Below are 12378 nucleotides of genomic sequence, written 5' to 3'. Positions count from 1 at the left end.
CTTACACTTCAGACCGAATTTTTTGTTCAAGTGTCAAGTGTGGTTTTTTGGAAGCTTGCAGCCCTCAGGCAGGCTCTGTGCTCTTGAGCCATGGCCAGAATGCACAAGAGTGCCCAAGAGTGCCCAAGCCTCACCCAGCTATGAACCCCATTCTTCCCAAGGAATCAAGATGGTATTTATGGGAAGGGGACCACTGAGCCCTGACCGCGTGGGTGCTGTCCAAGGCCATGGTTGTGAATGACAGAAGCGAGGGCACTGGAATCAGGCAGCCTTGAGTCAAAGGCCAGTTCTGCCTTTAGTACTGTGTGATCTCGGGCAAGTTACTTAACTTCTCTGGTTCCACATCTCTTATTTAAGAGTACCTTTTGGAGCGGTGGTAGCAGTCATAGGACCTAACACATGCATAGAGACTGCCATGATGGCTGCTAAAATATGTTCATTTCCTCCCTTATTAGCATGTTGATGACCTTCCTCTTACTGGGTAGACAGTTGTGACACACAATTCGCGTGTGAGGTCTACAAGGCTCTGTCCTCTCCTGAGAGGAGGAGCCTCATGCTGCCTTCTCGAGGCTCCAAAAACCAGGCATCTTGGTTTAATATGATTCTACAGTCCATTCTCTAGGCAGTCAGCAGTCAGACGGCATTTAAGGAAAATCAGTTTTTGTCAGGCTTCTGCTCTCTAAATTCACTCAGTGGCTCACACACTTGAAATAAGAGCTGTGACTCAGGAAGGCTTGTTTACTAAGCCCCCCAGGACCTGACCTAACCCAGCCTCGCCTACCTCTACGCCCCTGTGGGCTCACGCCACCCCAGCCATCCTCACCTCCTCTCTGTTTCTCAGTTCCACAGGTGCCTCAGGGCCTTTGCACTTGCTGGTCCCTCTGCCTGGATGCCGCCTCCCCTGATCTGAGCCCTGCCTTGTCTCCAAGCTCAGCAGGCCGCCGTCCCTGACTTGACTGGTGTCTAAAGCAGTGGCCCTTCCTCCACGCCTGCCCACCCCCCCACCGCCCAGCAATCCTCTCTTTGCTATTTGTTCCAGGCACTCCCCACAATCTGAAATCATCTTCACTTACACGTTAGCTTGACTTTTTTGCCTGTTATTTTTGTCTGTTTCCTCCTTAAAGAACGTCAGCTCCATGGGACAGGGGATCATGACTTTGAAGTCGCTGGTGCCCAGATCTGGGCTGGGTAGTTCCTAATCCCTACGGGCAAGTGGATGATGGTTCCCTCCCCTCCTGGCACAGGCACTTGGGCCCCACGGAGGCCCCCAAGCCCTGCAACGCCATCTGTGGATCCCAGGCTGTCCCCAGGTCACACTCTGGGAAGCTCTTCCAAGGAAAACACGCCGGGGACCCCAGACAGTCGCGGCTGGTGTTAAGCCCCAGGGCAAAGGCTTCTCAAGCCCGGCTGGGAGGCCTGGAGCAGGAGAGGTGGAATAAGGGGTCACAGAGCGTGTCCCCCCCCACGCTTGTGCAGTCACGTCGCCAGACTGCTCGGGATGAGGGAGCCGTGCCAATTCAGCCGCCACCAAGGCAAAGGGGTTGGGACCCGGGATGATTTATGTCTCTTCTCCCATATCCCACGTCGCCCCCACTCGCTCCCCCGCCTCCCTCCCGGTCAGAAGGCTGCAGGAAGACCCAGGTCGGCCGCTGCCACTCAGCCGGCTGGGCTCCAGCCAAGACCAGAGCGACTCCCCGCTCCCCACCAATATGTACATATGTCTAGATATCCAGGCACGAACATTTGTCAGGAGGCTCCAGCAAAGAGATGACTATTCCATAAAGATTTCATTTTTGTTGGAGTCTATCCACGTCTCTGTATTGTCATAAAAAGTCAATAGGAAACTTCCATTAAAAAAAAAAAAAAAAAAAAAAGAGGCATAATTAAAAAGAAATAGGGACAGCTCCAGGAGAGGTTGAAGATGAAAGACCGAGAGGCCCAGGGCAATTTTTATGAACTACCAAAGAAAGAAAAACACACCACATGGAAAACATGCCCAAGAGAAACAGGCCTGGCTGTCTTAGGTGAGGCGAGCTGGCCAGTCTGGGGTGCTGGTCCCTACAGACACAGGGGCAGGCACTCGGGGTCCCTGCTCAGGGAGAGGCTACGCACATGGGCTGTAGATGGAGAGGGGCTTGAACCCCCGAGAAATGCTGTAGCTGCCACTGTTGGAAGCCAGTGGAGTATCAGTCTCTGAAGCCCGGGAGCCCTACCCACATGGAAGCCAGAGAAGTCGGGAGCTCATGGAACTGGTTAATCCTCTGTAGTTTCAGGACCTGAGGTTCTCTTCTGAAATGCTCTTGAATTGGCCTTCATGGAATTTTTCAGATTCCAAGAACATGGGGTTAGGAGTTCCTGTCATGGCCCAGCAGGTTAAGAACCCAACTAGTATTCATGAGGATGCAGGTTCGATCCCTGGCTGTGTTCGGTGGGTTAAGGATCCTGCATTGCCTATGCTGTGGCATAGGTCACAGATGTGGCTTGGAGGCCTAGCTGCTGTGGCTGTAGCATATGCCAGCGGCTGTATCTCTATTTCAACCCCTAGCCCGGGAACTTCCATGTGCTGCAGGTATGGCCCTAAAAAAAAAAAAAAAAAAAGACTATGGAATTAGACCTCCTTGGGTGTGAGAGATTGAAAATAGAGATGGACAATGGTCAGACATTGGAAACAGAACTCTGCCCACAACCTGCAGCTGCCTGACCAGGAAAGCAAGCTCTTATCCATGGCAAATGGCCCAGGAGGCCAGCCTGCTCTAAGTCAGACTCACAGGAACCCAGACTGCTGTCTCTATGACAATCCAGGAAGCTAAACAGTAACTTCTGTAACAATCAGCCAAAATGGCCAGGCCTTGATGAATCACTGACAGTTTCCCTAATTGCTGTCCCCACCTCCAATGCAGGACCAACAAGAGAAAGTGGGGTGTGCATCCCTAACCCAGCCCATAGCCTGCCCTGTATGGCTTGCCTCCAGATCTCCCACGCCCACGGCCTCCAACCAGGGCACACCCAAGCCTTCCCTCCCCTGCCCCATGACAAAACTTTCCCCTCCTCTGCCTGCCTTTGAGTCTCTGCCAAATGCAAGTGATGGTGGCCAACCCCTGCTCTAGCAAGCTCTGAATAAATGATTGGTCCTCAAGTGTTTCCCCAAGTTCAATGCCAAGCTCCCATTTGTTAGTTGTGCCGCCTCAACAGATCACTTTCCATCACTAAGCCTCTGTCTGGGCATCTCAAACATGGGTCAAAGGCAGTAGCTGCCTCCACAGCTTGTCATAAGGATTCATGCAGTCACCCCTGGCAGAATACCTGGCATACAGCTCAATGAATATTGACCATCACTGGCATTATTGGGCCATTGTTAGCTAGCCCCCCCCGCGCCAAGAAACGTAGAGACGATCTTCTCCTGGAACTGTTGGGATGGCCAAACAATCTGGGAGGAATCAAAACTAACTAACCTGAAATTGACTGGTTTCAAGACTTCAGTCAAAATGGGAGCCTGAGGTTTGGAGAGCAGTGAGGGCCAGATGGAGCAGGAGCTGATGGGCCCTGGAAATTCAAGGTGGATGGAAGGAAGCCAAAGGGACTTCTATCTATGTGGCTATGATTAAATACTAGACTCTTACCAAGTCTGTGACAGATGCAGGGAGTATTGTGCCCATTTTATAGATGAGGAAACTGAGGCTCATAGAGGTTAAGTGAATCTCCCAGAGTCACACGGCTAGGTCTTGAACCCATAAGGTGCTCAGGGCTAGAACAAGCTGCAGCCAGGGAGAGGAAGTCTTTCCCAGGAGACTGTGGAACCCACAGAATCAGAGGCAGAGCAGGACAGGGACAGTGTCAGTGGGTTCCAGCAAGGGTCCTGACAGGGAGAGCCCAGGGACCTAGAGAGATGGGGGGACCAGACACAAAGGGTGGGCTGGGGCTGCCTTGGGTCAGCCTTGGTCTCCTGGGTGGGTTTCTAGGCAGCTCCAACCTTGGCAGAGATGGAGAGGACAGGAAAGCTCGGAAAGCCAGGCTCAAGAAAAGAGGCTGAGAGGTTAAGAAACCAGACTGGGGTATTCAGACCAAAGGTTGAGGGTGGATTTTAGAACTGACCCCAAGGTCAGCCAGTGAGCTGGTGCTCTGACACTCAACCCACTGAACTAGCTCTTGAACTCCTCTGGGCTAAGAAAGGCCCAGCCCTGAGGTTTGTAACCTTGGTGACCTGCAGGTACATGTAGATGGCCCTGGCTGCAGGGAGGTGAGCAGGTTAGCCCAGAGGTCCTTCTCACCCAGGCCTGTACACCCATACTCATTTACACACCTGCATCAAAGGTCTCCACTGGTAAGCAGAGAAGATGTTAAAAAATTAATCTCGTAAAAGAAACGTCAAAAGCCACATGATCATCTTAACAGATGCAGAAAAAGCATTTGACAAAATCCAACACCCATTCATGATAAAAAGTCTTACCAAAGAGGTAAGAGAGAACATATCTCAACATCATAAAGCCATTTATGACAAATCCACAGCCAATATAATACTCAATGGAGGAAAGCTAAAAGCCTTCCCACTAAAATCCTGAATAAGACAAGGATACTTACTCTCACCAATTTTATTCAACATAGTATTGGAAGTCCTAGTCATAGCAGACAAACAAAAGAAATAAAAGGTATCCAAATTGGAAGAGAAGAGGTAAAATTTTCACTATATGCATATAACATGATACTGTATATAGAAAACCTTAAAGGCTCCACACAAAAACTACTGAATTGATCAACAACTTCAGCAAAGTAGCAGGATATAAGATTAACATTCAGAAATCAATTGCATTTCTGTATACTAACAATGAAATACTGGAAAAGGAATATAAAAAAGCAATACCTTTTAAAATCACACCTCCCCAAAATTAAATACCTAGGAATAAACCTGACCAAGGAGGTGAAAGACTTATATGCTGAAAATTATAAAACATTAATTTAAAAAGTTAAAGAGGGTGCAGATGAATGGAAAGATATCCCATGCTCCTGGATTGCAAGAATTGATATTGTTAAAATGGCCATACCACCCAAAGCAATCTACAGATTTAATGCTATCCTTATCAAATTTCCAATGACATTCCACAGAACTAGAACAAATAATCCAAAAATTTATATAGAACCATAAAACACCAAGACTTGCCAAAGAAATCCTAAGGGGGGAAAAAGGTAGGAGGCATAACTCTCCCAGACTTCAGACAATATTACAAAGCTACAGTAATCAAGACAGTGTGGTACTGGTACAAAAACAGACATACAGACCAATGGAACAGAATAGAGAACCCAAAAATAAACCCAGACACCTATGGTAAATTAATCTTCAACAAAGGAAGCAAGAATATAAAATGGGAAAAAGACAGTCTCCAGGAAGTGGTGCTGAGAAAACTGGACAGTTGCATGTAAATCAATGAAACTAGAACATACTCTCACGCCATGCACAAAAATAAAAGCAAAATGGCTTAAGGAGTTAAACATAAGACAAGACCCAATAAAACACCTAGAAGAGAACCTAGGTAAAACATTCTCTGACATAAATCATACAAAAGTTTTCTTTCTTTCTTTTTTTTTTTTTTTTTTTTTTTTTTGTCTTTTTGCCTTTTCTGGGGCCACTCCCGTGGCATATGGAGGTTCCCAGGCTAGGGGTCCAATCGGAGCTACAGCTGCTGGCCTGCACCACAGCCAAAGCAACTCAGGATCCGAGCCACATCTGTGACCTACACCACAGCTCACGGCAATGCCTGATCCTTAACCCACTGAGCGAGGCCAGGGATTGAACCCGAAACCTCATGGTTCCTAGTCGGATTCGTTAACCACTGAGCCATGAAGGGAACTTCATACAAAAGTTTTCTTAGGTCAGTCTCCCAAGGCAACAGAAATAAAAACAAAAATAAACCAATGAGACCTAATCAAACTTACAGGCTTTGGCACAGCAAAGGAAACCATGAGAAAAATGAAAAGACAACTATGTAATGGGAAAAAAATAGTTGCAAATGATGCAACTGACAAGGGCTTAATCTCCAAAATATACAAACAACTCATATAACTCAAAAACAACAAAAAATAAACAACCCAGTCGAAGACATTTCTTAAAAGATGACATACAGATGGCCAGTAGGCACATGAAAAAATGTTCAAGATCACAAATTATTAGAGAAATGCAAATCAAAACTAAAATGAAGTACCACCTCACATTGGTAAGAATGGCCATCATTAATAAATCTGCAAATAACAAATGCTGGAGAGGGTGTGGAGAAAAGGGAACCCTTCTCCACTGTTGGTGGGAATGTAAACTAGTACAACCACTATGGAAGGTTCCTCAGAAAACTAAATAGAGAATTACCATATGATCCAGCAATCCCACTCCTGGGCATATATCTGGACAAAACTACAATTAAAAAAGATACATGCACCCCTGTGTTCACAGCACCACTACTCACAATAGCCAAGACACAGAACCAACCTAAATGTCCACTGACAGATGAATGGATTAAGAAGACGTGGTACACAATGGACTACTACTCAGCCATAAGAAAAAAGAACGAAATAATGCCATCTGAAGCAACACGGATGCAACCAGAGATTCCATACTAAGTGAGGTAGTCAAAAAAAGACAAATACCATATGATATCACTTATATGTGGAATCTAAAACATGGCACAAATGAACCTATCTGCAAAACAGAAATAGACTCATAGCCATAGAGAACAGACTTGTGATTGCCAAAGGGGAGGGGGAGGGAGTGGGATGGACTGGGAGTTTTGGATTAGTAGATGCAAACTATTCCATTTAGAATGGGTAAGCAATGAAGTCTTACTGTATGGCACAGGGAACTATATCCAATCTCTTGGGATAGAACACGATGGAAGATAATACGGAAAAAGCATCTATATATATATGTATGACTGTGTCATTTTGCTGTACAGCAGAAATTGGCACAACATTGTAAATCAACTACACTTTATTTAAAATAAAAATAAAAATTTATAAAAAATGACTGCTGTTCTAGAACTAGCCTGGAAAGATATGCAGGAAACTGGTAACAGTGATTATCTCAAGTAAGGACATCTGCCTTCAGACAAGAGTTAGGGGTTTTTTCCTACTTGAAGGTTTTTACAATGTGCATATATAAATTTTCAAAAAAGTAATAATGACAAAAGAAAATCACTGTTAATAAAGATTAAAAAATTACAGACACTTTATAAGTTGAAAGACGGTACAGGGATCCAAACCACAGTCTAAGAGGTACATTTGCTCTGTGTCTCAACACCGCTACCTGGGCACAGGGACAAGAATTGTGTCTTTGGTTCCAGCAAGAAAAACAAGGGTGAGACAGGAGGTAGGTTAGGTTTCTCCTTTCACCGTAGTAATAAGAAAATTGGGGAAATTTTGGAAATTAGAAATGTGCAATAAATAAAGAGAAAAGCAGCAAAGTAATAACTGCAAAAACGATGGTGGCTCACCCTTAACATAGTGGCATACTTTCTACATGCCAGGAACTGTTTAAGAATTTCGAACCAACAGCTAATACAATCCTAATAATAGTGAGATAGGTACCATCACTGTCTACAAATGAGGAAACTGAGGCCCAGGGAAGTTAAGCAACTTGCTCAAGGTTACACAGCCAGTAGAGGCTGGAGCTGGGATTTGTTTGCCTTAGAGTTCACATACATTTTTTTTTTTTTTTTACATTCATATACATTCTTTTTTTCACTTACAATATGTATCCTGATAAAAGGAATTTTCACACATTGAGGTCTGGAGATGTCATTCTGGCTTATACATGAGTTAAGCTGAATTTCACGCAAACGAAAACAGTCTGTCTGTGGCCTATCAAACAACACTGTATATCTGCTTTAATTATTAGAGAAAAGCGCACACTGACCAGAAGTAAAGAACATCCATGTTAAAAAAGATTAAATGCCCCCCTTTCTGGGATGTCAATGCTGGTACCCTCTGATGATAAGATTCCTTTCCCAAGTGCCAAGGTCATACTGACTTGCTGTGCACGTGGTGACCTGTGTTTCTGAAACCTTGAAGGAACATATCCCTAACTTGTTTGATGTCCTTTGTTCCTCTAATATATAAAATATGCTGAAAACCACACATCTTCAGAGCAGTTTCTCAGAGTCATCTGAGGCTGCCTTCCAGGCTCTAGTCCTCAGTTTGGCTCAAATAAAACTCTTGTCTATTCCTATTATAGATTGTTTATTGATTATTTTTGTCAACAGTCTCAAGCATTTGGCTGCTCAAATCCTTTTATCTGGAGTTCCCGTTATGGCTCAGCGGGTTATGAACCCAACTAGTATCCATGAGGATGCAGGTTCAATCCTGGCCTCACTCAGTGGGTTAAGGAGCCAGAGTTGCCGTGAGCTGTGGTACAGATCGCAGATGTGGCTTGGATCCTGCATTGCTGTGGCTGTGGCACAGGCCGGCAGCAATAGCTCCTATTCGACCCGTAGCCTGGGAACTTCCATGTGCTGCAGGTGCGACCATAAAAAAAAAAAAAAAATGCCTTTCATCTGAAGAACTCAAATGCAAGTAGAAAAAAGTTCAATTTACAGATCCAAATGGACTGGTCTGAAGTCTAAGGTGTCCCTGGTCCTGTTTTCACCACACACATAATTCCTTCCATTGTCATAAATGATGGCAAGGACAAAGCCAAGGCAGAAAGCGAGGCTCTCTCAGTTCAAGCTCCAGGAGAATAGAGGAGGGCAAGAAAAAGAAAGGGATGTCACCATGGGCTCTGAAACCCTGGCTGGAATCATCCCTCCTGCCTGGAGAGCTGCAGGGCCAGAAACAGGAAGGGACACTTTTCACATCTTATCTGCAACAAACAATTAACTCCACTGGCCTCACCCACAGGATCAGCCCTGCACCACTGGAGGGGCCGCTGGCCCAGTCTGCCTCCAGCCTCAGTCTCTGGATAGAAAAGCCAGGTCCCGGACTGAGAAAGGAAGGATTTGATTTAGTTCACCAGGTTCAAGGTGGAGAGGCGACAGCTTTCGGGGTCTCCTGCTGCCAGTGCCCTGGACCTTCCATCGAAGATAGCAGAACGCCCACCTCCTCCAGCCCCTTTCTCTGAGAAGCCTTTCCTGCCCCCTCCATTTGCAGTCAGTCTCTGTGGGGGCCATATCCCCTTCACTGCATCCTGTCCCAGCACCTCTCCAGGTGTCTTCTTGAAGTCAGTGCTGGCTCCGGTGTTAGGATGTGGGGCCCTTGGCACTTCTCTCCTTGTGACATCGTGGGCCTGGCTCGATAGAAAAACAAGTGGGACAAGTGTCGCTCCTGATGTGAAAGGGGTAAGAGCCTATGACCGTCCTGGAGGTTCGAGGCCTCTCCACCCAACTCCGCACTCCTTCCCATGCAGCTGCTTCCTTGCCACCCAGAGGATCTGGTCGTCCAAACCCCAGACCTCTGAGATGGGATTGAGGCATGTGAACGGGGTCCTGGGCTCCTGAGAGAGCTCCACGAGACACCAGGCAGGAGTGTCCTGGCCACACCTGACCCAGCTTGGTCAGCTGGACTTCTGAGAACACAGTTAGAAATAAAATAGCAGGTGTTCCCACCATGGCTCAGTGGTAACAAACCTGACTAGTATCCAGGAGGTCGGGAGTTTGATCCCTGGCCTCCCTCGGTGGGTTAAGGATCCAGTGTTGCCATGAGCTGTGGTGTAGGTTGCAGACACAGCATGGATCCCACATTGCTGTGGCTGTGGTGTAGGCCAGTGGCTACAGCTCCAATTCAACCCCTAGCCTGGGAACCTCCATATAACGGAGATATGACCCTAAAAAGACAAAAAACAAAAACAAACAAACAAAGAAAAAACGAAGGAAAGAAAAAGAAAGAAGTGGCTGAGGGGCGTGGCTAAGTCATACACTCACAGTGGAGGCAGTGAAAGGTTGATCTAAGTGCTTTTGAAGCAATCAGTCTTTGACAAAAGCCTCCATGGCTTCATGATTGCTGCCTCAAATGGGAACTTTGATTTCCCTGGGGAAAAACGTCATGAAATAAGTGTGGCTACAGAAAATACATACTAAGAAATATGGAGCATTTGTCTGAATGTTGGAGGAGTTGTAAAAGGAAAACCAACCTGTGTGTTTGCATTATTTCCGTCATTTCTGGTGATTACGAAAGATGGGAAGTGTTTCCCTCTAAATATCTAGGAAACAGGACTGACAGGAATCCACACACACATATTCAAGCCCAGGGTCAAAAAATAAGAAATGAACATTGTGGTGAATAAAGGAAAACCTGGCAAGATGAAATGGGTCCGTGCTTGAGGAAAATCTCTTCACCTGGATTCCACCGGCTTGTTCTTGCCTCAGAAAGTAAATCACATGGAATCACAGGTACTTCAAAGAACGCGGCTGCCCACCCGATCTTCAAAGGTTCCTAGGATGGCTCTCTAAGATCCTCTTCTCCGAGCTGACCCTCTTCCATTTTCCTCTCTGAACCACAAGAGATGGCAGAATTGCTTCTGCACAGTTGAAATGTGCCTCTGTGTTCAGAACAAAGTTTAATCTCAGGTTTTGATCTCTGCACCCACAGTGGGTGTAAGTCTGTGTGACTCCAGGCATGCTCTTTCATCTCTTCGGCCTCAGTAAACAAAGGCGCTACAGCCGTAGCCAAAAAAGTGATCCAGACAAAGAAAGACAATGATGAAGTCTAAATTCATCTGCAGAACATGCCTATCACTGCTCAAAGGGTCTGGGGCCACCACCAACTCCTCTGACTTACTTTGTCCCCAGGGTTCCTATGCCCTCAAAGCCACTTCACTTATCAATAATAATGCATTTTGCCAGTTTGGGTTGGCTGAGAATGTAACTAACTATCAAGAGGAAGTCTTGACTGGCAAAAGAAGTCAATGACTCCATGAAAAATCTGATGTCATTCTAACCCAAAGTAATGACATTTGAAGTTTTAATTATGGATAACTATATCTTTCACATTTGGAGATAGTGTTTATAACTTAGCAAAATTCTCCTAACCCCTGTACTACTTTCATGAATCCTGTTGGGATCCAGGGACCTTGAACTGGGAATTAGTGCAACTGGTGATCTTTAAGGTTCCAGCATTTCATGGTATTTAGCTGAAGATATTCTGGCTGCCAAGGGGGTAGGATAGCAAAGACTCCCATCTACTACCAGGAAGAATGTAATATGGTACAATATTTGTGAGGGTCAATTCTGCAAAATATTTTAAAAACCTTAAAATGGGTCAGAAGAAGTTCTGGTTCTGATGACAGTAGAGTAGCTTCTATTGGGCCAGTGCTCCTGCAGATAACAAGTATACACTCCAAACAAAATATTTTAGAAATGAACTACTTGCAAGCATTAGAGAGCAACCTGAAGCAAGCAGAAATCAGGTGGACTGTGACCTTTGAAAGGAGGAACCACACTGGATGAGATTTCTATATTTAGATAGAGAGGGCTCACCTCAGTCTGCCAGGCAGAAAGTTGTGATCTTATTGCTTGAGGCATCAGAGGACAGAGTTCAGGTCTGCCAGAGAGGCTGAAAATTGAGAAGATTAATCTTAAAAAAAAGCTAAATTTTTAAAGAGCTGAGCACAGATTTTAACTGCTGCCCATTTCATGAGAGACAGAGTTTGGAGTTTGAATCCTGACAGTTTTTCCGGGAGAGATTTCATAGACACATTGGGCATTCTATTGCTATCCAGGGAAGGGGGAGTGGAAGCAAGCAAAAACTATGTCCTAGAATTAAAATTTCCCCCTCAGACTAAGAAAAACATCGAGATAGACACACTTTAAAGGGTAAAAACCAAGCTTTCGCAACGTCAATTTCCTATGCCATAATTAACTGCCTGCTATCATCAAAGAGAGGCAAAAGATACAGAATCTCTAAATCTATTTTCCACAAAAACCAGGAGACAATAAAAAAATAACTACACATGCAAAGAAAAAGAAAAATTCAGCCCATACTTAAAAAAAAAAAAATCCATCAACAGAAAGAACTCCAAAATAACCCAGATGTTAGAATTAGCAGACCAGAAATTTATAGTAGCTATTACATGTTTGAGGAACTAAAGGAAAAAATTACCATAATGAGTGAAGAGGTGTAGTCTCAGCAGAGCAAAAGAAACAATTTTTAGTAAAGAACCAAATGAAGTTCTGGAGTCTGTTGTGGCTTGGCAGAAACGAATCTGACTAGTATCCATGAGGACGCAGGTTTGATCTCTGGCCCTGCTCAGTGGGTTAAGGATCCAGCCTTGCTGTAAGCTGTGGTGTAGGCTGCAGACGTGGCTTGGATCCCACATTGCTGTGGCTGTGGTGTAGACTGGTAGCTGCTGCTCCAATTCAACCTGTAGCCTGGGAACCTCCATATAATGGGGATATGCCCCTAAAAAGA

General features: G+C 45.3%; 1 long non-coding RNA gene across 13 annotated transcripts in view; it reads right to left on the bottom strand.

Moving 5' to 3' along the window:
• The window catches only part of LOC106509733, a 283958-nt gene that overhangs the window by 175303 nt on the left and 96277 nt on the right, over window positions 1-12378 (bottom strand). The window contains exon 2 of one of the 13 annotated variants that reach the window (XR_002342493.1): window positions 11448-11523. The exons of the other annotated variants lie outside the window; for them this stretch is intronic. This is a non-coding gene — a long non-coding RNA (uncharacterized LOC106509733). The remainder of the gene's footprint in view (window positions 1-11447; window positions 11524-12378) is intronic. 13 annotated transcript variants of the gene reach the window in all.

The sequence above is a fragment of the Sus scrofa genome, chromosome 3, assembly GCF_000003025.6.
Source record: "Sus scrofa isolate TJ Tabasco breed Duroc chromosome 3, Sscrofa11.1, whole genome shotgun sequence".
NCBI classification, from domain to species: Eukaryota; Metazoa; Chordata; class Mammalia; order Artiodactyla; family Suidae; genus Sus; species Sus scrofa.
Note: the sequence above shows the minus strand (reverse complement) of the source record. Positions and strands in the feature narration are given on the sequence as shown.